Source organism: Balearica regulorum, chromosome 2, assembly GCF_011004875.1.
Source record: "Balearica regulorum gibbericeps isolate bBalReg1 chromosome 2, bBalReg1.pri, whole genome shotgun sequence".
Classification (NCBI taxonomy): Eukaryota; Metazoa; Chordata; class Aves; order Gruiformes; family Gruidae; genus Balearica; species Balearica regulorum.
The window spans coordinates 127,528,533-127,556,380 of NC_046185.1; positions in this window are offsets into that span (position 1 = coordinate 127,528,533).

Sequence of the window (27,848 nt, forward strand, 5' to 3'; positions counted from 1 at the left end):
CCACGCCTTGAGTTCAGTTTTGGGTCTCTCACTATAGGAAAGACATCGAGGTGCTGGAGCGTGTCCAAAGAAGGGCAGTGAAGCTGGTGAATGATCTAGAGAGCAAGTCTTGTGAGGAGGGGCTGAGGGAACTGTGGTGGTTTAGTCTGGAGAAGAGGAGGCTGAGGGGAGACCTTATGGCTCTCTACAGCTGCCTGAAAGGAGGTTGTAGCCAGGTGGGTGTTGGTCTCTTCTCCCAAGTAAGAAGTGACAGGACGAAAGGAAACAGCCTCAAGTTGTGCCAGGGGAGGTTTAGATTGGATATAAGGAAAAATTTCTTCACTGAAACTGTTCTCAATCGTTGGAACAGGCTGCCTTGGGAAGTGGTTGAGTCACCATCCCTGGAGGTATTTAAAAGACGTGTAGATTTGGCGCTTAGGGACATGGTTTAGTGGTGAACTTGGCAGTGCTAGGTGAGCAGTCGGACTCAATGATCTCAAAGGTCTTTTCCAACCTAAACAATTCTATGATTCTATGATTTTACAGAACCAAGTGACAGAAAAAAAGTTGTATTTATTTTACACAAAAATAAAGCTGAACTTGACATCTAATAATGTGGTCCTGGGAATCAGGCCTAGGTTTTTGTTACCAAAGTCCTCTTAGGAGCCCTCTAAAGGACCATTCTGTCTCACTTTATAGATGCTGGAATGAACACGTCATGAACAGCTTAAAAATCCCCTGACCAAAATTCACTCTCACTATTCTATTTATCCAGGCTTTAGCCTACATTAACTGCACATCCACATTCTTACTGTCTTTATTTTAATCTGGAATACCAATCATCTGAAAGAATATCCTTAGTTTTCACAGTGAAGGAAAGACCACTCCTTTGATTGTTCGAGTCCAAAAGGCTCCTTGTTTGTTAAGTGCAGCAATATCTACCTGGACTTACATTAACGACAAATAATCCTTGGTGCAGTGCCATTACATCTATCCCAACAACACAACATGGAAACAGCTAGATGGGCAGCTAGTGAGGTCACCAAATCTGGATTATAATGGAAAAAGTAACATTCACATTTGTTTAAAGTTAAATTCCAGGATGCCTAAACCTATCTTGATTTAAACATTATTGAGAAGTCATCCTCACCTAGCAGACAGTCTCTATAGGTCACACTGTTATTTATTAAAAGTAGAGAGGATGGTGAGTGCATCGCAATAGAATGATGACAATGTTTTAAATTGATATAGCACTTTATATCCATGAATATCAAAATGCTTTATGTATACTAGCTATTCGTGCCTCTTGACACCAAAATGGAACTAACTGAATATTTCACTTCCTAGACACAACTCTGTGTCACCTACATTCCTATGTCGTTTAGACTGGCAATGCACTTTTGAAGTGAGACTCCTGATCATCCCTATTTACTGTGTCATGGTGCACATCACAGAGCAGCTCTGGAGCATCCAAGCAACCAGAAGAGGTGTTCCAGGAACACATTTAATCTACTCTCGTAGCAGAGACACATTCAGTCCTTGGATCTAGCAGTCCGAAGCAACCCCCCAACACATGAACAAAATACACGTGCCGGGTTCTGAGCACTCTTTGATACACGCGGCACAGCTCTGCAGAGCCTTTCTAGCACATTGCACCACTTGGTCATTTATATGTAACTCGCACAGCTGACTCAGCTCACTTGTCCCAGCCCAGTTGCTTTAACACTTTGCCTTAGGAAGGACACTGCTTCTCTACACTTGATGTCACAGAGAGGCAAGCTGTTATTCATTATTTTCCTTTTTCTTTCTGCCATAATTTTCCACAAGTATACCACCAAAAAGACAAACAATGAAGGGGAAGGAAACAGCTCATCTTTTTTACTGTTTAAAATGCCATTTCCTCTGTGTCACTTTAATTCTAAAACATGAGGTGTAAGGGTATAGAGAGCACTGGTGTTTATCTTGAATCTCTGCCTTTGTTTTGGATCAAAAATGCAACACCCAGGCCAAAGACAATACTAAACATTTACCGCTGAGGTCACTGATCTGCAATTTGTTGCAGTGACAGATCCAATATTGTGTTTGGGGAACAGACTGGATGGCTGTTAATGCACTATTATAGGCACAGTTGGGAAATTGGCTGAGCACCAGGTAACTGGAAGAACTGGAGCTTATTGCACAAGTCCAGGAGTGTTTTAACTTGTGGCTTGATTGCTAACATGGGGAGAGCTTTTAAAATGTTAATTGATTTTTTTTATAATAACATAAACCATCTGTAGCTTTGAACTTAAATTTAACTTCTCTAATTAAGTCTGTTCCTTCTACTACAAGAACTGTCTGTCACACATCAACCTCTTCATTCTAATTTTGGTTCAGTTTGTCGCATCATTTAAAGCCCTGACCTCACCATAGCAAGGCTTTAATTAACAGTAAAATAGTTCTAGGGAAAACTCTGTATGAAGCATGAAGAATTGAGTTTGGATCCATTCAGATAACAGAAAGATCTGACATAGTATCTTGTGTCTTTCCAACATGTTTGTGGAAAACTTGTTATTCCATTTATCTGTGGATTATCTATGATTAATTTTTAAGCCACAGCTTAAACCCCTGTTTTTCTGTGGAAAGTTCTCCTCCCAGCCACACGCTGTACTGCATGTCAGATTCTGAGAACTGTTAAGACATTGGCAAACCATGCAAACAACAGATAAAAATTACTGGGGGGCATGGGGTGGGGCAAATGAATACAAGGTGTGGAAGAAATCCACTGACAGGATAATAAATCATTTAGCTGTAAAACAGAAGCAGACTTGCCAGAGGACAAGGAATGTCAAGGGCAAGAAATCAAAGATAGCTTGTGAACAAAGCTATTACTGTGATCATCATCATATTACTACGTGTGGGCAGAGAATGTCTGTAGGGCTAATGGTTGCTATGTAGAAAAGAGAACAAGGAAAACTTCAAGGAATACTTTTGGCTGAACCCATTAACTACTTTGTTAAGGCCATACTAATTGTTAGTCAGACAGAATGCTGCATGTTTGACATCAATGTTAACTTGTAAAATAGATTGCATTGGGTGGTATAGAAAAAAATAATGCTCTTTTCCTACAGGAAAGGCCAAAAGCTATTGCCGAGCTCTTGGAGGAACTATTTACATAGTTATTAAAGCTTCTAACTAAGATTTCATCCCCAGCAAAATAAGCTGCTGAACTTAATACACTCACTTAAAGAAGGATGTAAGTTTAGTCAAGACTTGACAGAATATCCTTATTGGGAAGCCATGTACTAGAGATATTCCCACTTCATGTAACATGCAATGCAGCATACAAAAAACCCCACACCACATATCATCCCTCCACACCTTCCTAGATGCTTACAAAGGTCTGTTCTGAAGGTGCAAAAAGCAGTGATGTTTCTCCCAAATCCCATGTGACTTCTGCAGTTCTAAGCGTGGCCTGAAGATTTGGGTCTTCATATTGAAAATTATATTGGGTGTGAGAACAATGTAAAACAGAGTGCACAGTGGAAGAGCCAGATTGTACGCTTTTAAATAGTTGAGACTTCTCCAAGTCCATTAGTACCAAGGATCAAGAAGTCCTTCAAGGCTTCTTATAGGGGCTTTTTAATCCCAAAGGGTTTGTAATCTCATCTGATTTTCCATCAACTAATCTTAATCAGAAGTGACACTAAAATTGACAATGACAGTGAGTCCTCCAGGAATGCAGTAGAGTGAGGGAGCAAAACTGAGGAGACCCAGAAAAAGTGAAACTAGTGCTACAGGCAAACAGATGCGATTCATAGAGACTTTATTGAAATTGCACTAAAATGTGCATATGGTCAGCTGTGTCAGCTCCATTCATGAATGGTATTTCATTAACATAGCATAACTCAGTCAAATCCATTCATGTGCCCAAGGTCTAAAAACTGAAGCATGCAACACTGAGCGACAGACCAGTAGATTTGAAACCTGGTCAGAAAAAAAAAAAAAAACAAAATTTAAAAATATTCCTGTTTCACATCAAGATGATGAGATCATCTTGTTGTTTTCACAAATTTTTTGTGTCATTACAAATGAAGCCAAGAGTGACGTCCTTCCTTGCAGAATAATCAATAGCTTGGTTGCCAAGTATGAGACTGGAATGTGGAGCTGCTGGTTGAAGGTCCTGGTCTGAATTAGGCAGAGATTTAAGCCTGCCTTTTCCATACAAATACATTATACATCCAAGTAATTGGTACTTTCGGGACCACAGTCTTTACCTCTTTTTCTGAACAGAAATTCCTTTCCAGTCCCAAGAAACTTTTATCAGTTAAAGTTTCATGCATTTGGTTTATTGAACTGATATTTCTGACAAAACAAGGGAAAAAAACCAAACCATTTCATTTATAGCTAGTCCTACTGTGAGAATGTCGTCTGTTCAAACAGAGGAAAGAATTCAGAAGAAGTGTTAAGTGCTCCACAGAAGACAGTCTTGCCTATACTGAGAGACTGAAATACTGTATAAAAGGAAATTATTTCAGTGATGATTCATCATGTTTTAGAGTTAGAACTGTATTTAGCAGTGAAGCCTATTATCTTCCAGCAAGCTAAAACACAAGATGTTTGCTCAGATAGTACAATTTCTATAAAGTCATCCATATCAATACCTTTGTGTGATTACAGATTTTTTTTTTAATGCAGGTAGAACTGAAAGGCAAATGAAAGCACTCTGAATACTACTGAATATGTAGCTGGGTTAATGAAATTAAAGGGGACCTTCCAGTTTTAGAAGGGCTTTAAGTGTTGTATTAAGGATCTGGTCCACACATCATACGTAAAAGGAATGCTTCCTCAATGGTTACTGTCTAAGTGAGACCTGATCCCAAGTCATACCCATGAATAGCTTTTCCAACAGAAACTGATATTAAACATGCTGTTTGCAATAAGTAGAACGGGACCAAGAAGAACATGCTACATTTATAAACCTTATACAACAGCATGGAATACACTGAGAATGATCTACCATCTTTATGACTGTTTAATTTAGAGGGCACTAAATAAAGGAGTTTGGGGATCCTTTAAAAGATGGCTGGAGAAACAGTTTAAAAGCAGCACGAAACCAGAGACTCCTGTTTCTGTGATATCGTAACAGCATCATCCCAGATTACAAAAACTGTAAAGCTACAGAAAGTATTAGTGTTTCTAAAACCATACACGGGAAAAGTTTTCCTCCCCTGTGTAAAAACTCTAAATAACATGTGCTAAATCTTTATGCTGTGAAATGACTTGTGTTTTCTCATAAATAATAGCCAAGAGAGATTTGGTTCATCTGTTCAAATATACATTTAATTGTGAACCCCACACTACTTCCCCCCAGCTATTTGCTGTACTTTTGGAAGAGGATGATATTACCATCTTACTATGTGAAAAAAAAGAATCGTGCCCAAACAGGGAACAAGGCCACACTTTTTACAAATCTTGTCAGCCAGTTCTCTGGCTGTCAGAAACAGAGGGAAAATTCACAGAATGGGGAGGACTCAGGAATTTTAACCATGGTTATGTGGACTGAATGGGATAGTTTTCCTGCCAGCAATTTCATGATGTTGTCCATATTTCTGGAGATTTAAAAATTAACCCAGGCTTAACTTCCGGCCACCATTCCTTTTAGTAGCACAGTATATATATGTGCACTTTACTAGCATTTCTAGAACATAGACTTTGTCATAGCCAGCCTAGAAACAGAGTCTGAAGAATATGACAGTGAACACACAGAAAGGGACTTACTACAGAATAAGGTACCAATGTTTGGTATATCATCTGCAGCTGCTATTTGGCAAACTACATGGGCAAAGTTATGCGAAGCATTTTGGATAGCTTTATAGCTATATATATAGCAATAATATGGTTATTACTGAAGCCTATGATGAATAATGACTTGAGCACCTCCCCAGGGTATTTACAATGTTCTCAAGGAATCATCTTAAAGCAAATCAGGAAAATATGTCCTTGTCCCTAAAGATCTAAATATGCATTCTGGTCATTGATTAATATGGAAAAAAATTTACAAATATCACAGATTGAGAATTTAGAATGTCAGCCCAAAGACAGCGTTTCCAGATATGGCAGCACAACTTTGGAGATATATGATACTTTTTGGTGCTTTGTCTTACTTTCTAAGTTTAAAAATAACAGCTGAGATAAACGTACATATTTCCTGCCAGAATGGCCACTAGAAACATTAGGAATACAGAAGTAGGTGACAATTAATTACAACATAAAATCAAATGAAATTCAACAAGACTAAAGGCAATCTCTATCAGAAATGGATAAATCGGGGTGTATTAACATCTGTTTTGAATTTTGTGTAGAAATAACAGCCACACACACACATTGCCATGTGTGGCACTGGAATGATTCTTCCTATGGCACTCAGGATACACACAGTGTGAAAACTACACAATGGCTAGATTTGAACTGTAAAAATTTAAGTTCTATCCCAGAACATATCTTTTTTTGTGTGTGTGGCAAAAGGACTGATACAACAACAGAGCACATGAAAGACTCATCAGTCAATGCAATGCATCCCTGATATACTCTGTGTCATCACTTTAAGCATTCGACAGCCTAACGGCAATCTGTGTGGCATATACTAAGCCTGATATGGTTCATGCCTGTTTGATTGTGGTGGATGCTCATCCTAAATTGCCTGAAGGTCTCTACAAATTCTGGTTTTTTTCTGCTCAAATGGTGGACCAGTTAAGGCTTGTGTTGAAGGACAAATTGTGCAATGGAGGAAATTTTGTCCAGTGTACATATGAAGCTTATCAACCATTTGTCAGAAGAAAAAAAAGTCAAACATGTCACATGCACTCTTTTCTGCTCTTTGAAAGGGGATTAATGGAAAGATCTTTTCAGACATTCAAGCAAGTGGCACATGCTATGACTCCAGCAAAAGATAACTTATATTACGAGATTACAAATTTTCACTTGGTCTGTGACAAAAGTGTGTGCTGCCATAAATCACATACTGGGATCCCATACGTTCATAAAAAAGGAAGAAGTTGTGGAAAAAAGTGGCCACAAACAGACAAGTACAATGGAAGAAAGAAACTATAGAGATAATCCACAGAATTCATTGTAAACTCAAATAACTATATAGTGATAATATTAGCCAGAAATAGCCATTCAGAGAGAAGGTATTTAAAACAGCTTCTGTGCATGTATTTAACTTGATGCACTAGAACAAGCACACTTATTGAATGTAATTAGCAGTCAGACATTCAGCTGGTGCAAAATGACTTGTGAAAACCCACCATTTCTGCTAGAAGTATCCTAAAATTAGAGGGCAGAAAACATTGCTAACAAAATCACCCTGGAAAGCTTATACCTTGTTTCAAATATTGTTGTGTTGACTAAAAGCCATCTCTGTAAGAGTGATGTCATTAGCATGTCTCATCTTAATTAGTAGTATTTTGTACATAAGTTATTATAGATTTTACTGTAAAACATCTATATTCTAATTGTCCTTTTATATTAAAGAAGCAGGAGCATGTGGTGCCTAGGAGTTGAGTATCACTCTGAATACTCAGAAGTCCTTCAGTGGGACTCTCTGCCTCTGTAGCCACCAGAAAAATGCCAGCATAAATCCTGCCAAGACGTCCAGATATGACTGGGAGTCACGGGTTGTAGAAACCTGCAGCCAGCCTCCCAGTGACAGCAGCCTTCTCTAATTTTCCCTGGTGATTGCCTGCCAGCTCTTCTCCTCCATTCTGAATAAAAGTAGTTAGGGAGACACAGAAGTTAGAGAAGCCAGCAGATCTTCCCTTAAGACCCCAAATGGTCTTCCCAGGAGGGCAGGGAGGGATAAGAGCTGCTCATTTGAGTCCACTCCCTTGATTTCCCCCGGATCTGAGAGCAGTGGAGGAAAATGGGGAAGGGAAATTGCAGAGTGATTTTGTTGCTGCCCCACTTGTCCCTTTGCTGTTCCACATCCATGCAATATTTATCAAAAATAATTTCTTCATAGTTTAAAAATTTCAGTGAAAGAACATTTGCCAGTTTCTCTAGCCTTTTTCTTCTTTTCTGCCTGACTGTGACTAAACTCATGTGCCATTTTCCCACATTTCAAAAGTATCACAAAGGGCTCTTTTGCCCTAGAAAACTCTTGGAACTTTAAAAAAACAAACAAACAAAAAACAACAGTTGTGGGCCTTGTGACCTTACCACATGGAAAAACTATTTGTTCTCAGGAACAAATTAGAAATGATTGCAACTCCACATTTCATCACACATTGATTTTTATTTGCTGTTTAATTTTCAGTAATTTATAGCGTTTTGCTCTTTGTTCTCCAGAGCTCACTGATCTAGGGAGCAAATACTCTCTTTAAAGAAGAACAGGATGTAACCATACAATTCTGAGGGTAAGTCACCATGCTTTCTTCCACAGCAATATTTTAAATTCTTAAATTCTCTTTAAATTCTGATGTATCTAGGCACACTAAAACAATTACTATATCTCATAATAACTTAAACTACATCAAAACACACACAACCATATGAGAGAAACTTTAGCTATAAATATCAACATTCCCCAGGAACATCTAGAGCAGTTGGGTTGAGCTTTTCTTTGAAACTACTTTGTTTTTCCAAACAGATGCTGACAGAACGTTGTGAAGTTAGTACTCATAAATGTTATAAACGTTTATCCATTAAACCTCTAAAAGGTTTATTTTCCTTAAACACTTAGGTTCTTCTCTCAGACTGAACAGATGACTGGGCTTTCTGCTCTGAAACAGAGCAAGAACTTCATGAGGCAAAATGGAAACAAATGCTTAAATTTAAGATTTTATCTATGCTACTGTGATTATGTTTCTACAGAGTTCAAAAGAAGTTACAGCTGTATATAAGCCCTCTTCTAAGAAAAGTCTTCCAAAAAAAGTTCCCACTCTTGCTATTACCAACGTTGCTGAGTTGGCAGTGGTAACAGTGAGAAAAAGCTTCAACAGCTTGCTTTATTTAAACCCCTGCATCAGTAAAACTTCCTCAGCATGTGATTGATAATTGTTCCCCAGCACTGTTGTGGAGCAGGACTGATTACCAAGGGGATTAAAATTCCAGAAACTCTCTGAAGAGTGTCTCTGAGGTCTTGTCTTCAGTCTCTTTGCTGCAAAGCTGATATTAACAGTGATGGGATTTAAATTTAGCTTTTTTTTTTAGACAGTATTTCCTGGCATAATCAGCATCTAAGGCCTTACTGGAACCCCTTCAGAAAAGTGTCTGACTTCTGTCCAAGGCATAACACAGCTGCAATTCAGGAACGTACCTGAGAATAGAATAGCTTGCTGGGCTACAGATGGAAGGAAAGTAGTCACAGAGCACTAGATCACTCTTGTGGACTGAGCATGGGCCTGATTCAGCCTTCCCGAACTGCTCCCCCAGCTCTGCATTCTGGCTCCAATTCTCTGGGCCAGGTCATTTTACCACCTTGTCACTACGTCAGTTCCTTAACTGATAAAAGAAAAAATTTATATTGATCAGCTAGTATAAGATCTTGGTATTATTTATTACCTTTTTTTAAAAAAATAAATTCTAAGTATGTATACATGTTCTATTTTATTAGGGATGGGGTTTTTTCTCTATTTTTTGCCTTTATATCAGGGTCTGTAAAAGGAGGGGAATGAAACTTAGTGATGAGTCAAATTGGATTGGTGTTAGAACTTCTTTAAAATTGCTTTCAAAGAAAATACGTAAAAAGCAAATATTATTCTTAACTGGTTATGAACCATACCTGTGTAGAACTGCCTTTTGAAGAACTGCTAAGATATTCACACTGGTAAATTAATCAGGTTGGGGACTATTCTTATTACTGTTTAATTTAGAAGTGTAGGCTAGACATCTGCTGAAAAAAATTTACAAATTACTTGGTCAAGTGGTGACTCAATGCTTTTCTTATGTTTGAAGAAAAAATGAGAGACAAAGGAAAAAATGATAAAAATTAATACATTTTCTCATGATAATTATATATTCAGAGAAACACTACAGTTGCAGGCTTCTCTCGAATTGGTCCACCATAACTGGCCCAAGATAGGTATGTGCAGATGGAAGCCTCTGTGAATAGACAAAAACTATTCTGTACCTAACTGCATTTGTTTGCATGTGTGTAGAACCTAACTACAGACAGCAATGCTACTTGAAGAAATTTAAGCTCTACTATGTCCAGTTGGATGCAAAAATCGCATAATGCTCATCAGTTAACCCCGCTCTCAACTTCAGCCCAGCAAAGTAGATCAGCTGAGAATTTAGCCCACTATTTGGGCCAGTGTGAAATCATCCAAGTGAACGCAGACAAATCGTGCCCACGGGCCATTACAAGACATTTTACTCAGATGATCTCCAGGTGAGCTAGATCCCAAGGTCCCAGAATGTGACACAGCACCAGGCAACCAAGTTGTACCTGTCACTCAGCATTTGTTGCACTTGGTTCTACTAAACGCACGATTTGGGAAGACAATCTGGTTGTGATAAGTACAGCAGCAAGTTATTGTTAAGGAGTTTCAGAAAGGAAAAAGAAAGAAGAAAAGGTAGCAAATGTGTGGTTTTTGATCAATTCATCTGAAGCCACAGAGTGTGACACTTTTGGAAATATTTGGCTAAAGAAGAGTATGAAGGCTTGAAATTATAGAAACATACAGAAACCAAACACTCATCACAAAGGAATTTTTTCTATTTTTTTTTTCCCCAAAGGAAACTTGAAGACTTAAAAGAAGGAAATATCAACAGGATACTATTACTGAAGCTGGCAATGTCAAACACTCTCTCCTCTTGGGCATTTTACTTGATACCTCTAAAAGTCGAACACCAGTATGAGATAGAAACTTCTATCCCTCCTGCACAACAGACATGTCTGAAGAAGTGATGAAGCCTGGAGTAGTAGTCGAATGGAAGCAGCTCCTGTCATCAGCTAATACTCTTTTGCACAATATTACCAAAACAGGTGAAGAGTATTGAGAACAACTGCTCTTATATCTCAAGAAAAAACATTCAAGTTGCTAAATCAAAAAGCGTCCATTGTACTGCACGAAAATTTCTATGCCTGTGTGTGATAGGTGTTTGGGTACCACACAAAATCAGGAATTTCTATGCCTGCGTTTGGAACAAATCGGTGAGGAGATGTAATGAGAGTATCTGTGACATTTTAGGAATCAGGGAAAGTTTTTTCTGTTCTGATAGATTGAGGTGTCACGGTCAACAGCATCCTGGACACAAGGTCTTAAAATAACAAGGAAGAGCAAGTGTAACTGATGGTTGGTGACTTTGTACGTGCTTTATATACTACTTCCTTTGGTGCATGTGAATGATTCCATTTTCGGCATGAGTCCTTGCAAGAATGCAACCCAGACAGACTGTTTGACAGACAACATCACAAGAAATTTTAATTCACCTTTAAAATCAGACACACCATTTTTTTTTTCTCTTGTATTTTAACTTACCTTCAAAGAACCTTTCATTACATTTTGGAAGAGTTTTCTGAAAGGAATCTAGCTTTTCTTGCTCACCAGATATTCATACACCTTAAGTAATTTCTTTTAAAATCAAGGGGAAAGAGTACATCTGCACACATGTTGAGAGCTGTGTTTAGTTTACCATCATTTTTTTTTTTCCAAGGCATCTTTACTTAGAGAATAATTATGTGTTTAATGACACTTCATATCATCTTTGTTAATCAAAAATGTGTTTTCTCCCTTGGAATCTGTGCTTGCTTTCTTGATCCCAATGTGAAGTCTGGGCACAACTGCTGTATCAAATCATCTTTATAGCAAGAAGCTCCAGTGCCCAGCAGCACACTGGTTTTTATTTCAGAGGGATGAGATGATAGAGAAGAGGCAGAAAAGTCTACAAGAGCAAATGTTGAAATCAGTGGGGAAATAAGTGCTTCAATAGGGCAATTTAAAGACAATATTTGCAGCATGGCAATGTGTCACTGATTCATATATCTTTCTTTTGTATAATCTGACTTCCAAGTCAAGAGAAAGCAAGTCAAATACTTTACTCAGAAGATCACAGAGTGATAGAAAAATTCAGGTTGGGATGGACCTCTGAAGAGCATATATTTCATCCTTCTCTTGAAAGTGGGTTATCCAAGGCCCTAAGCAAGCCAAGACTTGGATATTTCCAGCAAGGGAGATGCCACCAAGTCTTTGCGGGCAGCCTGTTCCAGCATTCTCACAATGAATTTCTTTTTATACCCAGAGAAAATTTCCCCTGAAGCAACTTCTGCCCATTGCATCCTGAGCTGTCACTATGCGTCCTTGTGAAGGGAGTATCTCCATTTTCTCTATAACTATCTTTCAGGCACTGGAAGATGGTGATTATTTTCCCTGAGTTTTCTCTTTTCTAAGCTGAAAGTTCCTTAACTTTTCTTCATGTCAAGTTCTCCAGTCCTTTAATCATCTCAGTAGCCTTTCCACTGAACACAAGTTCTCAACTTGTCAACAGTCTCCAACTGGAGGGAGCAAAATGAACAACATACTCTCAGTGTAGCCTAAAAAGTGTTGAGGAGGTTAGAATAAGCACGTTGCTAATGCAGTTTTGCCTTCATGGCTGCAAGTGCAGACTGGTGACTGTCTTGCTGCCTCCAAGACCCCCAGAGCCTTTCCAGCAGAGCTGTCCCAAGCACTCAGATCCAAGCCTATTTGGCTACTTGGGATTATTCCATCCCAGGTGCAGGACTTCCCATTTATCTTCATTACATCTAATGCAATTCTTACTGGCTGAATGGCAGGTATTCCTTTAAGGGTATCTACTTTTCCTCCAGGTTTGGTGTTCTGCACTACCTCAGTGAGGGTACATTCAGGTCATTTATAAAGAGGCTGCATAGTATTGGACCTGATATTGACCCCTGAGGAACTCCACTTCTGACCAGCTGCCGACATTGGGCCAGTAATCACATGTTTTAAGTTCTGCAGTTTAACAGCTTTCAACCCATCCTACAGTCCATCTCTCCAGTTAATACCTTACCATCTTGTCAGCAAGGATATTGTGAAAAAGCATGTAAGACACAACGCTAAAATCAAGGTTATGTCAAGGTTGTTAGTGCTGCCCCTTTTCTGAGAGCAGGCAGTTAATCTTTTACCCTTGTTAGGGTCTTTTTCTCTGCCAAAACAGCAGCAGTGCTGCCTTCAGATTAGCGTGCCCACATACTGTGCATTGTCTTACCTATTTTATTGCAATTGTAAAGCGAACAAAGCAAAGAAAGAAGAGAGACTATCCTCAGATTTTTTTTTCTTCCTTTCCAAGATGTGGTCCTCTAAGATATCCTGTTTTCCCATTGTTTCATTTTTCAGTGAGCAGTCCCAGAGGCCTCTGGGGGTCAAGGCCTTGTTTTAGAAAGAAGCTGGAATGGGAGCTGTGAGAAAATTCTCACTTGCAAAGTGAAGTGGAGGGTTTGGGCCCTTTGCCAGTTCTGTGTGGGTATGATGATTTCAAGGCAGTTTGCCATGTATTTCTGTATAATTTTGTAGCAACAAAAATAGTTTTTGCATTAAAAAATGAAAAAGTGATTTCAAATAGCTTCTCCAAGTCTAGAAAAGAATAAATAAGGCAACACTCAGAAAAGTAAATTTATCCTCACAGTCATTAAACCCCTGAACCACCATCTATTTCATTTGGCTGGGCTTCCTGAGCTGTGTTTTTCACTGCTGATTTAACTGCTCTTCAGATCTTGCTGTTAACATGCTTTATGCTCACAGACCTCTACACAAAAAAGCAGCTGTTGGGTCTTGTGGTATAAAGGCAAATCCTGGGTTAGTCCATCTTGAAAATTACTAACGTCTGTAGCAAAAACAGGCAGTCATGGCCAATATCAGGAACCAGTGTAGTAAATTTCCACCCCCTTTCCTTCCTTTTTCAAGAATCCCTCCATATTCTCATGTTTTACAACTTTTGCCCCATGAGGCTGGAGAGAGCGAATCATGAAGATGTGTTCCACTTCAGCTCCACCCTTACCTGAGCAAAGGCACGATAAAAAGAATAAACACAGTAATGTGTTGCATTTTCTTTTTAAAGTGCAGAGTAGAATCTTTCAGCCTGTCTTATGTTTATATGGAACTTATCAAAAGGTTTATGATTTTTTCCAGATCTGTCTTGTTTAACATCCCATGGTATCAACTACAATAGTACACGTCTATTAGATAAAGCCTGGTATGATGATCCTATATGGCACAGCTGAAGTAGGATCTGCATGGTAGCATCCTTTCTTATTTCATATGTCAACTTGCTTGAAACATTTGCAGAAACAGTTAACGGTGCGAGCCACGTCACTTCTGTTGCACCAGCACATCTTGGCAAATCCGTATCTGAGGGCAAAACTTATCCTGAAGTAAAGAATCAAGCCTGTACACACAGTTTCATCTTTAACTGGTCCCATCGAACTAACACTTGTGTCCAGTATAAAATCTGGGGTGAACTTGTTAGGGATGGATTCCTCTTTGCTTTTACTTGAGTGTCAAGGTCTATTAAAGTCTGGTAACCAATTGTCCTCTCACTGACAACAGTTCCAGCAGAGTGTCTATCTTTCATCTTTGTTCCTTTGTAAGTGGGGAAGGATCAGACCTCTCCGAGTCAGTCATATGCCCAGAAAAATGGTCAGAGCAGGACCATATTCTACAATAAATCCAATCATCCACCTCTGCAGTTGCCTCAGTTAAGTGATTTTTAATTACTCTGTCATTTTTCATGTTCAGACAAGAACCTGAGTCTATGAAACTTGCTCTTGAGTATTGCCCTAATTTCAGCACCAGCCTACATGTGCCAAGGATACAGAATGAGAGGTAAAACGCAGGAAAACCAATGGTTTCCTATATGCTTTGAAGTACTATTTATTGCAAGGCATATCAGGTTTTTCTATCAGCACAGCCTATGGGGTACTGTTGTGATGGAAATGGCATCCTGAGCTTGACACACTGTACTTCCAAAATGCAAACAGCAGAAGCCATACATCAGAAGTAATGCTCAGATTCTAGCCTGGTATAACCCACACTAACAAAAGCACTTAATTGTATGCACTGCTGCTTTTAAGAAATGGAGCTCACCTTGGTAATGCAAATTCAGACCAGCTTCATGAAAACACCACTGTTCACCAGTGATCTTCTCACAGACCTCTACCCTTACCACTGCATGCTTCAAAATGACAGACATATTCCCTTACAGAAGGGTTAATGTCAGCTCAATTTATACTAACAACCACAAGATGACTCCACAGCAGTCTCAGTACCTAGGGCTATGCCACACCACATGTGAGGCAGCTCCCGTTGCCTGAGCCCTGAGCTAAGCTGGGAGAAGCAGCTGAAATCCTTTATGTCAAGTCTGGCCTTACAGAGTGCACCTGTGCCCAGCTCCACGTTGCCGGTGCTCCTGCAATGGGTGGCTGCCTCAGGCAGTCCTCACCCTTGTCGGGGAGGGTTAGGGTGTGAAGAAATTAAATTCAGTCTTTTTAAAAATACCCTTTTCTTTCCTGAGCTATGCTTGTTGAAGCGAGATGGTTTGTTTTCTCCAAGCTCTGGCTGCACTATGCTCTTGGATATCCTTCTTTTGGGAAAACCTGGCATCTACCTGTATGTGTGGTCATTATTAGGCATTGTCACAGTACTTTAAAAGGCCTTATTCTTCTGATTCTAGGTCAAAAAAAGCCTTTCTTATGTATCTGTCATGTGTATGTGCAGCATTTAAGCTGTTGCAGTATTTTATTATTACATACTACTCAAATGTTTGTGATCAATAGCAGCAATATATCCAATAATTTCCATTTCTTCAAATGCAGCAGGGTATAAATGAGGGTGTCAGCTGTGTCCTTGAGCTGTACCTGAGTATACCTGCAGCAGACTTATACAGACATGCTGCAAGTCTTCCTCACACTCACTTCTTAAGAATTAGCAAAATTTTATATCTAGAAAAAGAATATTTTAAATGTCTTATTAGTTCTGAGTAAATATTTCCAGCATATTTTGTGCACCCAAGAGTCTGCTCCTATTTATGCGTCCCGGAATAGCAGAAAAAATTAAGCCAAGACTTGTTTTTATTGCCTTTTAAAAAAAACACTAATGCTTGGTTTAAATTCATACCTTGGTGTCTATTTAGATCATACTTTTGAACACACTGTTACAGTGTGGGTTTGTTCAACATATTTATAGCAGTTTCATTGCAAATTGCCCAGTGTTCAATGAATACAGCTGACCAGATATTTAAACACTGATAAAGTAGACCCAGGAGGAGGTTCCACTGTTAAAAATATTGGCTTAAGACTGTCCCTTCATTATAAGCAGCATTTCAATGACACGTAGGAAATGAACACATCAACAGTCATCTCAGTTTAGCTTGCTTAGATATGTGTCAAAGACTAAAAAGCACAACACGCTTCCTGAACGAATTCCAGTTTTCTGACTTGAGTTCCCACCTTCCCTGACTTTACAAAGACTTATTTTGAGTACCCTGAAGTCGGTGGGTGGCGGGGTGCTGCAGCTTTATTATTTTTCCAAATTAAGAAAGGGAAAAAAACTGGGGGGAGAAAAAAGACAAAATTGTTTCTGTCAAGAATGCAGAAGGAGAAAGTGAAAGGCACTATAACCAGGGTCTTTTCTTTCCATTTCTTATACTGAAAGAAAATTAAAAGACATTATTACAGGATAAGGAGACTGAGAAAGACTTGAACAAGCAAAGGATATTCATCCTTTGATGAATAACAAAATGGATAAATAATTAATAATAAAAAGCAGGCTGCATTTCTCCATATTGTCTCTTGCATGCTGTCTTTGACTCAGTAAAGCTATGAGTTCCTTCTTTTCTTTCTTAAAAGAATTTCTTTTTGCTGTTTAAGAACAAAATAGCTGAATGTAGGAAGGTAGGAACTAATCATCTTTCTTCAAGCCAAAAATTTTCTTGAAAACAACAACAAAAACATTGTTTCTGAGAAGGCTTTAAAAGAAATATCATCAGTGACCTTTTGCAAAAGCATGGGTAGATTAGAGTAGGATTCCACAGGGACAATGTAATAGCTGATGATTAAGGTAGTTACCACTAAATATGTATCATTTTTGCAAAAGGAAAATATATTCCAGGTGCCCTTTGATATAGCAGAACGTTCCTGCGAATCAAGTATGAAAGCAAAGCTGTCAAAATAAATGCGATGTTCCAGGTGCACGTCTGAAGAAAGAAATGATTGTGCCCTTGATGCAAAAGCTGTCCAGTTGCCCTTGGGAAATGCTCTCCCTGCAAAAGGTACTCAGTCGCTTCAAGTTCTGTGGAAATGAAGCAGGGGGCAACCAAAAGATACGAGCAGGAGGCCTGGGAAGCCTCAGGGGACCCACACATTGTGGCCATCCCTTGTGTTACATGTTTGACCAAGGTAATACTTCCCCAGTTTTGTACTACAATTTTTTTTATCTGTTTTTCTTTGTTTGTTTTAATCCTTCTCCCACCAAGCTCGAGCACACAGGGCTCTGGGAGAAAGTGAGAACTACATTAATGAACTGGTTCCTATGGATTTGGTGCAAAATTTTGTGAATCAACAGATTCTCAGGCAGACCACAGCCTACCCTTGACAGAAGGGAATGATTTCCTAAAGAGAAGAGCAGTTGGCAATCTTCAGCAGCACTGCTAATCTTCCCTGCAACTGCTGGATGGGTATTTTTATGGGACAGAATAACCTCATCTGGTTTATCAAGTCCCTCTGTCATTCCCAATGTTTAAGATTCACATTCTCTTACAAAGTAGAATTGATTGTATTGTTATATCAGTGTCTTTGAAGAATAATGGTATTAAATTTGGTACGCTTACAGCTCAAAGACACTGCAGTGGACAAGAGAATCAGGTCCTCCATGATCAGTATTCTGATTTAAATTATTCAGTTTGACAACAATTTAGACTGCTGCTGTGCTGAGTCCTCTGATCAATACCGTCTTGCTGCTCGCTTTTTCTACTCCCGTCTGCTATTTTCATCTTTTGCACTTAGTTTTCCACTTGGATTGTAAAGTCCTTGAATCACGATCATTGCTTTGTTCTTTGTTTGTAAAGTGCCTACAGCAATTGAGTCCCGGTCTGTAACTAGTGTGCCCAAATGGTGTAATAAAATAAATGTGTCGCAATTACTACTGGTGCTGCATTTGTTATTGTATCCAGGATGATACAGGTGCTAAATTAATGGCAATAAAGTTGTAAGTTTTCCTTTTTATCACACAATGCATCCCACACATCTGCAGAAGCCACAGCCGTGACTGCTGGAGAGACCCTGCCAGTGGGCAGAAGGGTAGTTCAAGTCTAACTGAGCCTGTGCAGTTCCTATTGAGGCTGTCAAAAAGCTTTCTGGTAATCACATGTTGGCAAAGAAACTCCCTGATAAGCTTGAATTTACATTAAAAATATACCACCAAAAATAGCCACCCTTCACTTATTGCAATTTTGCTCCATCCTAAAGCAAGATGAGTACGGTCCAGGAAGCCAGAGGGGGAATGAACAGTTATAAACCAAAGAACTATAACACCAGCCCTTTTCTTTCCACCAAAGGGCAATTCCACCAAAACGCCTCTGTCTATGCCAGTATTCTCTTAGCTTTACAAAACCTATTTCTCAGACAACTGTATCATTTTTTTCTCATTCATTGTTAGTAGGAGGCATTTTTAATGAGTACATTTGCTTACATATTATGAACCAAAATTTTATCACATTGAGTTAGTGAAACAACAGTACATGCCACCACGTACACATCCACGCATGTGCTACGTAACAAAGTCTTTAGAAATGTTCCTAAGCTCCTACAGTATCAAAATGACTGAGCACCACTTGTCAGCTGGGTCCTCCTATCTGACCCAAACCTGACCAAGCTCCCATCCTCCCCAGCATCCATCCCCTTCCTTCCTAGGCTGGCTTCGTGCCATGTGTTTACTTTCTCTGCTTCAACAAAGTGGCAGCAGGAGGTCCTGAAGCTATGGACTCTGACAGGACTTACAGTCCCTAATGGGGGGTAGGGAAGGGGATAGACTTTCCTGGAAAAGAAACATGGAGGAGCAGCACCCATTGCACCATCTCAGACTGAGCCTTTGGTGTTTGATACAGTCCTGCAAGGATCTGCCCTGGCCTCTCCTAACCACCAAGGCACCGTCTAGGGTGGATGGAGGTTAAGTAACAAAATTATTCAAGCTGAAATGACTGTGAGTCCTCAGCCCTTCTTTTGAGGTTGGCAGTTTTGTAGTGACAAAGACAATGCCTGGATGAGCCAAAGCAGCCTCCCAGGCTCACTTCAAAAACAACATCAGACAGACACTCTGTCACTCATCAAGTAATGAGGGCAGGTAAATTGGGGAGCCTGGAGAAGGGGGATTTAGCCAGGAGAAAAAGAAAGACCTTGCCAATTATCTACACCTTCCAAAATCCTCTTGTCCCTTGTTCACAAAATTAATAGCCTAGAGACATCTGATGTTGTTCAGGTATTATTTTGGGGTTTGGTAACTTATTGTAAGGATCACTATGGCCAAGGCATATTCTGGAAGAATAATTGCCTCACTGTACTAGTGTTTTTCACGTCTTTTCCATATATATAACTGAAAGCTTAGGTGAATGTTGGTCAACAGCTATACCCTTTGAGATATTACACATTCAGGAGCTGTGCTTCTGTTAGCAAGACTGGGTACACTTTTGTGTTCCTATATTTCAAGCCCTCTGAGGAGAAGTGTAGTGTGTCCTCTATTCCCTAAGGAAATCCAGACAAGGTCCTTTATAGGAAGCTCTTTTTTTGTTATAAAATGTACAAAGGCTACTAAATGTATCAAAATGAGTACTTTTCTCTCTAATATAAAAGCAATTACTTCTTCATGCAGCAAAAGTCTGTAGTATTCTTGCAGATGGTTTTGTCACTGGAGTCATGTCAATCCCTTATTGCCAAATGGTAAAGCCCACTTGTGAGTTAATGATGCATTTGGGGCTTTAATACTCTAGTGACAGAAGGAACTGTAATGAATCTCACCGAACTTCATTTCAGGGCATGAACCTGATATTCAATGGGTTGGAAAAAAGTCACCTTCAAGGTTGTCAAACTACTACACTATATTTTGTTCCTTCTGATGCCGTACACTGCCTTTTTTCTTACCTTAGCTCCTCGAGATGCAGTTTCACTTCAGACTGTATCACTGAAGTGTAGCAGTCTATCAAAAGCTGAACAACATGCACAGCATTAATTGTTTCCAGATTCTAGCTCAGAATATTAGTCTAAAAATATCCTTGTCGCAGAGGGGTCTTTAATGAACTAAACATGGCCACGCAATAGATTACAGAACGCCAGTTTTATTAGCTATATTGCAACTGCAGAAAGATTTAGGGGGAGCCAAGAAATATACCCAGTTCTTTGATAAGGCTGGTCAGTCTTATTTGTGGCTTCATGGAAAAGGTTTAGAAGCAATGAAAGAAATTGCATTTTTTTTCTGTTCCCCTCCCCCTGCCTTTAAGCTACAGAATGCAATTTCAGGATGTATTGGCACAAATGTGTTTTTATTGGTTCCTGTAAGCTATAATGTATCCAAGATATGACTGCAGCAACCTGAAAAACAATTAGCATCTGTAAAGCAGTCTGTGACCATGAGATTACTTCACAAAATGAAGATTTAACATGCAGCTTCCCCAGAAATTAGTTGTGTTTGGGTCTGGCTTTTCTGTTCTTTTCTTCCTTTATTGATCCCTTCAGGCAGAAAGAAATGGTGAGTTATCTGATTAAAATGTGTGCAAAAATGTGTAGGGAAATCCTGCACAGCTGCTAACACCACCTGATTTGATGATGGAAGTACATTCGGCTGGGTGTTGGTCAGAGCTTCTGACTGATTTTAATAGCTGGATAAATGATTTAAGAAAGGTCCAAGGTAATGCAAAAGCAACAACAGACAGTGCCATTGTTTTTAAACAGATGGCAAAGTTTAAATGATAAAACAAGTAAATATTTGTCTAGTTTGTAGAAGTATCCTAGCATACATACTGCAGGGAATAGGGATATTTTTTTTCCAAAGGTGGAGTTATTTGTTATTTGTGAAATGCTTACTGAGGTTTAATGGATTCTGATGAAATATTTCACTAATGGCAAGTCAAGTTGAGCTGGCGATGTGCTTACAAAAGTTCTGAAAGCACAGGAAAGCACCTCAACACTAACTATTAAGCCTAAAACAAATCCAAAAACTGTTTCATTTTCCTAGTGTATTTTGATCCAGAGAAGGTGACACAGTCTGAAAAAGGCTTGTGTAGGCTTGTTTGCATATTTACCAGTGCATTTGCCAAATGTGTTTTTCTAACTCTATTATTTTGAATTTGCAGGCTCATGACAGGAAAAATATTGAAAGAGAAACACAGCTGAAACTACCCAGCATGTCTTGGTGAGATGAAAGTTCAACTCAACATCAGTTCAAAACAGATTTATAAATTGTTATATATTTCTCTGAAAAATGGAGAAAGTTTATAATCTCTTTCACATTCATTTTACAGTGAAACCAATATAGGGTGGGAGGTTATTGTTGTTATAATGTGCACACAGCAGATTGCATTCATAATTCGATCCCATTGCACATGATGCAAATTTTGCTCAGTTTCTTGTGAGCACAGTGAGAGTAGCCCTGAGATGCATTTTGCCTTCTAGTGGTACTACTCAGTACAGAGTGCTTCTCTACAGGGGAAATGTGGAAAAAGCTCAGTCATTTCTGTATTCTGAGCAGCAAAAGAAAGATTTTTCTTGTTTTGGAATGAAAGATAGGGCATGGTGGGTTATTAGCAGCACACATCAAATTCTTCCCCTGTCAGTACCAAATGCAAGACAGGCGTGAAAAGAATACCACACTTTCAGACATTTCAGAGTACTCAAAATCCCCTGCCCCTGCCTGTATGAATGCACTATTATTTTGTTGAATGAGTACAAAGAGATTTATGGCTCACATACTGCTTAATGGCCTCTATAGGCTACTCTGTTTCAAGGACACATAATGCTTTACAAAAGTTAGAATTCTTCACATACCTCTTCTGTACCGGGCCTGATTTTGCACTGTTTGTCAACAATCACTCTCCAAAGTCCTCCCACTGTTGATCTAAATGCTCCCAGAGTGTCTGTAAAGCCACAGGCAGACATTCATTTTCCAAACCGTTTGCCAGCTGAAAACATTAACTGCTCCTTCACCGTTTGTCTCTGACCTCTGTCAGAGGTTATCCTCCCAGCGTTGCCAGCAAAGAAGGGATCAAAAAAGGGATCTCTAATATATTCCAGGCAAAACCAGTCAGCATTGATCGAATTAAATTCTGTGTGAGCTAGGGCAGATGACATTGTTCGAGAACAATTTGGAAGTGCTCATACCATATTGTCCAGCAGCAGATCTGTGAGGGTTGTACCTCCCGCTGGAGGACAGCAATGGACAGTGGGTGTGAGGTCTCAGCCCAGCATTGCTAGACATAGATGGTCCATCAAGGTCCCCAGGAAGGCACAGAGGAGTACTGGTTAGGGGCAGGAATAGTCACACAATGCTCTGGTATGTCCATACCAAAGGATATTTCATTCTTCCCATATAGTGATCTCAGAGTTATTCTTGTACTGAAATATCTTAAAAATATAGCTCCACCTTCCCTTTTCAGCTGTCCCATGCTGTGATAGAAAAGACAGGAAATGGACAGTTCTGGGGTTTGGGTTTTGTTTTGTTATTAAACAAAATGGTTTACGACTTCATGAATGATTACCAGATGAAGATTTGAAAAAATAAATGCACTTATTCCCTTGTGTGTTTGTGGATAATTTACACAAAGAGAAAAAGAGGAAAGTGAGTGAATAAATTGCTGGTTGAGAGTTATCATTTGGTGTTACTGATGGATGTTATTAAAATGGAGGGAGGAATAGGTGATAACAAAACTGTACTTGTAAAAGGGAGTCTCAAAATAAACAGAAGTCAGTGTGATGAATATTATGAGCACATGATACAGTTAGATAATTGCTAGAACTTGTTTGAAGAAGAAGAAGAGCACAAGAGGGAAGGCCATTATGGAAAATATTTCTTTTCAGTGCCCTCTAGACATTGGCTTGGTGGTTATGTTTACATTTGCTATTTCAGATTGAGATCATATCATAGACGTTCCCAGATAACAAATAAAGAACAGGCACAGTCATAGAATGAGCAACATCTGTGTATATAAAAACATTTTCGCTATGGTGAGTTTTTATAAAGCACTCCCAGCTTCTGCTGTTCACCAATTACATTTTGCAAACACAAATCTAAACGTGAAAACATTTTATGAATTCTAGTACAAGCCAAGTTTGTGACAAGTTTGTTTAAAAAAGGTTGGCTCTCTCTTTTTTCCAAAGATCAAAAATCTATTTGAAAGAAATTACTAAAATAAAATAACATTGCTATTACATTTCTTTAAAATGCTGAAAGTGCCAGAGAGACAGGAAAAGTTGCTGTCTTTTCAGAAAGATTCATACACATTCATGTTGGGTTTCTTTTTTCCTTCCCCCCACCCCCACCCCCCCATATTCTATGTAGAGTAAAAATTTGTTCTGTTACAAAGCTTATCTTTTTCATGTCAGCTTATACTGTCTGCTATATTGCAAAATGCAGTCAGGTTTCACATTGAAATGGAAGTGGTTTTAGAAAAAAACACAGCCAATTTACCTGGCCTTTGAGGTTCTTAGTAACATTAGAAATGTACATGCATCACAGCAAGGTCTCGGAAGAGTGATTTTGTTAAAAGACAATCATCAAATAAAGTATGGATTTTCAACAATCAAAGGATGAAAGTGCACTTACCCTTTGTGGCAGGGTTTGCATGTAATGACAAATTTCATCTCAAAGGGCTTGATCTGGCTGCCGCTGAAATTAATGGCAAATCTTTCATGTACTTTGGTGAAGAAAGGAACAGGTCAAAAAAGTTACATACTGATTTAGGACAAAGCACTGCTTTCTGCAGATTTAATATGGTCCATTATTTGTGTATTTTTAAGATCTAGTAGTTGAGTTGGGACTGGAGTAGAAAGCCCACTGGATTCCAGATCTTAACTCGTCTATGGTCTGTCAACATGAATATACAAACTTTAATGTATTTACATTCATGTCCCATGATACCTGACACTTTCTCGTTTAGACACAAAGTTATAATTACGCTATGCTGTCACTTCAGGGAAAAATTACAACAGAAGCCACTGGAATAAATAATAGTCCCATTATAGTGTGACAGTGGTATTAATGTTGGGAAGCTCAACCCATGGCACATCTGGGGTCAGGAAACCAGGCACTGGTCTTTTGCACTAGACTCCAGTTTGGTTAGTGAAATGCAGTAGGGATAGAAAGGCAAGACTGGTAGTAGTTCAGAGATGAGAAAACACCTGTTTGGGTAGCATGTCTTTCTGATCTCCCCCACATCTTTATTTCATGGGGCTGTTGGCTGAGAAAATATTTCTGACCCAAGTATCACTCAGAGTTATAAGCACTCTTCTTCAAAGAGGCAAGTGAGCAATGGCCAGAAATTTTCCACTCCCGGTTTGTACCCAACGATTTGAGAGCCCTGCAGTACACTCTGAAGTAGGCATGTTGTTTGTAATTGAACAGAGCACTCAGCATGCATCAATTAACTTTTTAGGCAGTACTTTATACTGGACACCAAAGTGAGAAAAGAATTTTTTTTATTTTTTTTCCTATCAGATAAAGGACTAAACATTTAATAACAGAAATGGAAATCAGAGTTCTGAAACCAGAGCCATCTGAGCTCAGTCCGCTGATGTCAGCTTGGGATTTTCTCCTAGGATGTCTTCCAAGCAATTGGATGGAGGCAGAGTCAAGCAGACATTCCCCTGGCAGAACTGAGCACTTGCTTTAGATGCGTTTTATTCTCCCAATTTGTTGGAATAACAATTAACAGCACGTGAAGCACGTGCTAAATCTCCCCCTCTTGTTCTATTCCCTCCCTATTGTGGTCAGTGGAAATACAAATGTTGCTTTGTCAGGCTTCTCTGGGACACTAAATTCTTTGTAGTGTAGCTGCAACTTATTTGATTCAGTTTTCCTGACCAAAGAGGTTTTGTTTCATTTTGCATCTGGATGTTTATTTGACTCTATGCTTAAATTCTGCATCTCCAAACTTATTCTTGCCAATTTGAATGGGTTTAGCATATGCTGGGAATTAATTATGTCTTGCTGCAGTATTTAGAACATTTAAAAAAAAGCTATACCAACACATTCACATATTATTGTTCATAGTTCATCCTTGCCATTACATAGTAACTAAAAGTGATACAAAAATGTCACAATAAAGAATGGGATTTTTAAACTGTAGAGCCCCACCATGCATATCTTTAATTTCATGAGGCTCCATGAGGGTCTTCAATAGTTATTTCATACGTGCATGTGTCTAGAACCACTTTACATAATAGTTATGCATTACTGATTGTGTACAGGTGGAAAAACTGGGATACAAAGACCCTGTGCAGTTTTGCAGATAATTTTCAAGCTAATCTACCTTTTAAGCTGCAGTTTTAGGAGTGTCATTAATATGATTGCTTTTGCGCTACATCTGGTGAGTGTGCAGAGATGCCTCAAACAGCTCGTTAACATCTCACGCGGGTCTTGGAAGCAGCACAAATTTCAGACTGGTTTCATTTATCCTGCTTCTGAATAGGCAAACTAACCCACACTGAGCCCCTTGCTGTTTAGGTACAGATTCGCATATCCAACATTATCTGTATAATGCTAGCTCAGATATCTCAGACTTATTTTGCAGGTTTCAGTGTAAGCATAGATGATATGACAAGGTGGATACCTAGGCCTACAAATGGCCACCAAGATTTTCAAGTGGCTTTCCCTCTAATAAATAAATGCTGACAAGACCGTCCTCAAATTACATGTGCTCAACTCAGCAAACAAAAACATCGAGCCAGCTTCATATAATAAAATCTGTCAGAGTTGTAATAACCAGAAGTCAGACTGACCAAGGGTGGTTTATTAACGTTACTAAAGAAGCCATTACCTAGCATTTGTCTTGTATTTACCTGATAATAGTTTTCAAATTTATTTCATTTTGGATCTCCAGCAATCCAGGGAGATTAATGCAAAAAAATCATTTAGAGATCAAAAATTATTCTAAATCTTCCTAGTTGCCAGCCTGTTAACACTTTTGAAAGCAAAGTAAAACTTATTCAAAGATGGGAAGTTTGGAGTTGGGAATGGGAGTCTGCTTCTTTAAGGCAGCTGTCTCCAAAAACAGAGTCAGAGCTTACTGGGGGTTTTGTGAATTCATCAATAATATGATTCCACCCCTCTATGTCCACTACAACACACATAAATTTGTCTCTGTGCATGCCTCATTTTTTATCCTAACTGTTCAAAGAAATCCAAAATTGCTAGATATGTTATTGTGATTTAATTTTGGGGGGCTGGAGTGCCTGTAAGCATTCTGTGTCTGTCTTGTGCAATGATTTTTTTTATGTGAGGTAAAAAATGGATGATGTGCAGAATGAATTCTATCTGGCCCTGAAAGAGATACTTAATGTTTCATCCTGTCTTATGATTACTGGCTAGGAAAAAGCCATTATTGATTTAATACTCAAAGCCTTTCTATTTCTTAGTTGTGTTCTGACATACATTAAGCAGACCTGCCACACCAAGTTTATTTACTGGGAACTAAAGAAGAGTGTTTTTATTTTTGAAGAGCCTTGTAGTTGGGTAAAAATAAAAACATACCTGGTTTAGACCCAGATCCAATTTCAACTGAATTCCCCACAGGTAGGAAACAAGGGAAGGTGATAAGTTTTTCAGATTATACCTTAACTCTCCTGGTTGAAAATGACACAGCAGCCTTCCAGCATTTCAAACAATTAGAACAGAGGTGAGGATCCAGGGGAAATAGGAAGCTGAGTGAGTCCAAGACAATAGGCTGAGGTTAAATTGGACAGGACAGGTAATCAGACTGGACTCGTAGTCCCTGCTGTCCTCCTGGAGGTAAAAGTCTGTCCATAAATAAGACTATCAGAGCATGATTCTGTAAAGACATATAATGATCAAGGTCAGCTGAGGGACAAAATATCAGGACTAAGGTGAAGTAAGTAACCTTTTTCAACAAATTTCATACACAAAATAGAATATATTTTACAAGCACTGTGTTCACAAGTTCAGTCAAGAATGGAATTTCAATTATATCAGGGGAAGACACATCCTAAAACATAAAAAACCCACCACAAAAGCACATACTTTTACTCTATCTTATAAATTTACTACTTATTTTTGAGCATTAATATTTTTGTGGTAGCACGTCTCTTTTTTCACATACTGCTGCTGCAAAATGTTGTACTTCATTCACTATGAGCAACAGCAACATGATGTTTATAAATCAGCAGAAAAGACTGTGTTCATAAAAAGGACTGTGAAATCACTCAGCACTTACAGCACTTCATATTTTCAAAGGGCTGCACAGACATGAATAGCCAGATTGTAATTGACCCTAACTTGACTGCAGAGTGAGTGATGAAGATTTACCGCTTTAGCAGAAAAAATTGATGGGAGGCTAGGGGTATGGATATGAAATGAATTGTGTCTTCTTCCTCGGTACAGGGACAACCAGAAGAGATCAGACACAGACAAGAAGCTATGTTCTTTCCACAGCTACAGTATTTCGGTATTTTTTTCTTCTCTGTGAAAAGTCACATTTCCAGACTTGGCGACCTCACAGGCCTTTCTGCATTACATACACAAGTGAACTTACACAGGAAACTCCACTTTCTCCTGCTTTCTGAATACTCAAGTGGTTAGAAGAGAAAAGAGGGGTCACTGGCAACTTGCGCTACTTCAGTATATCTGTTCACTAAAATCCTCACTTCTCCAAACCAGGAAATGTGGAGGTAAGAT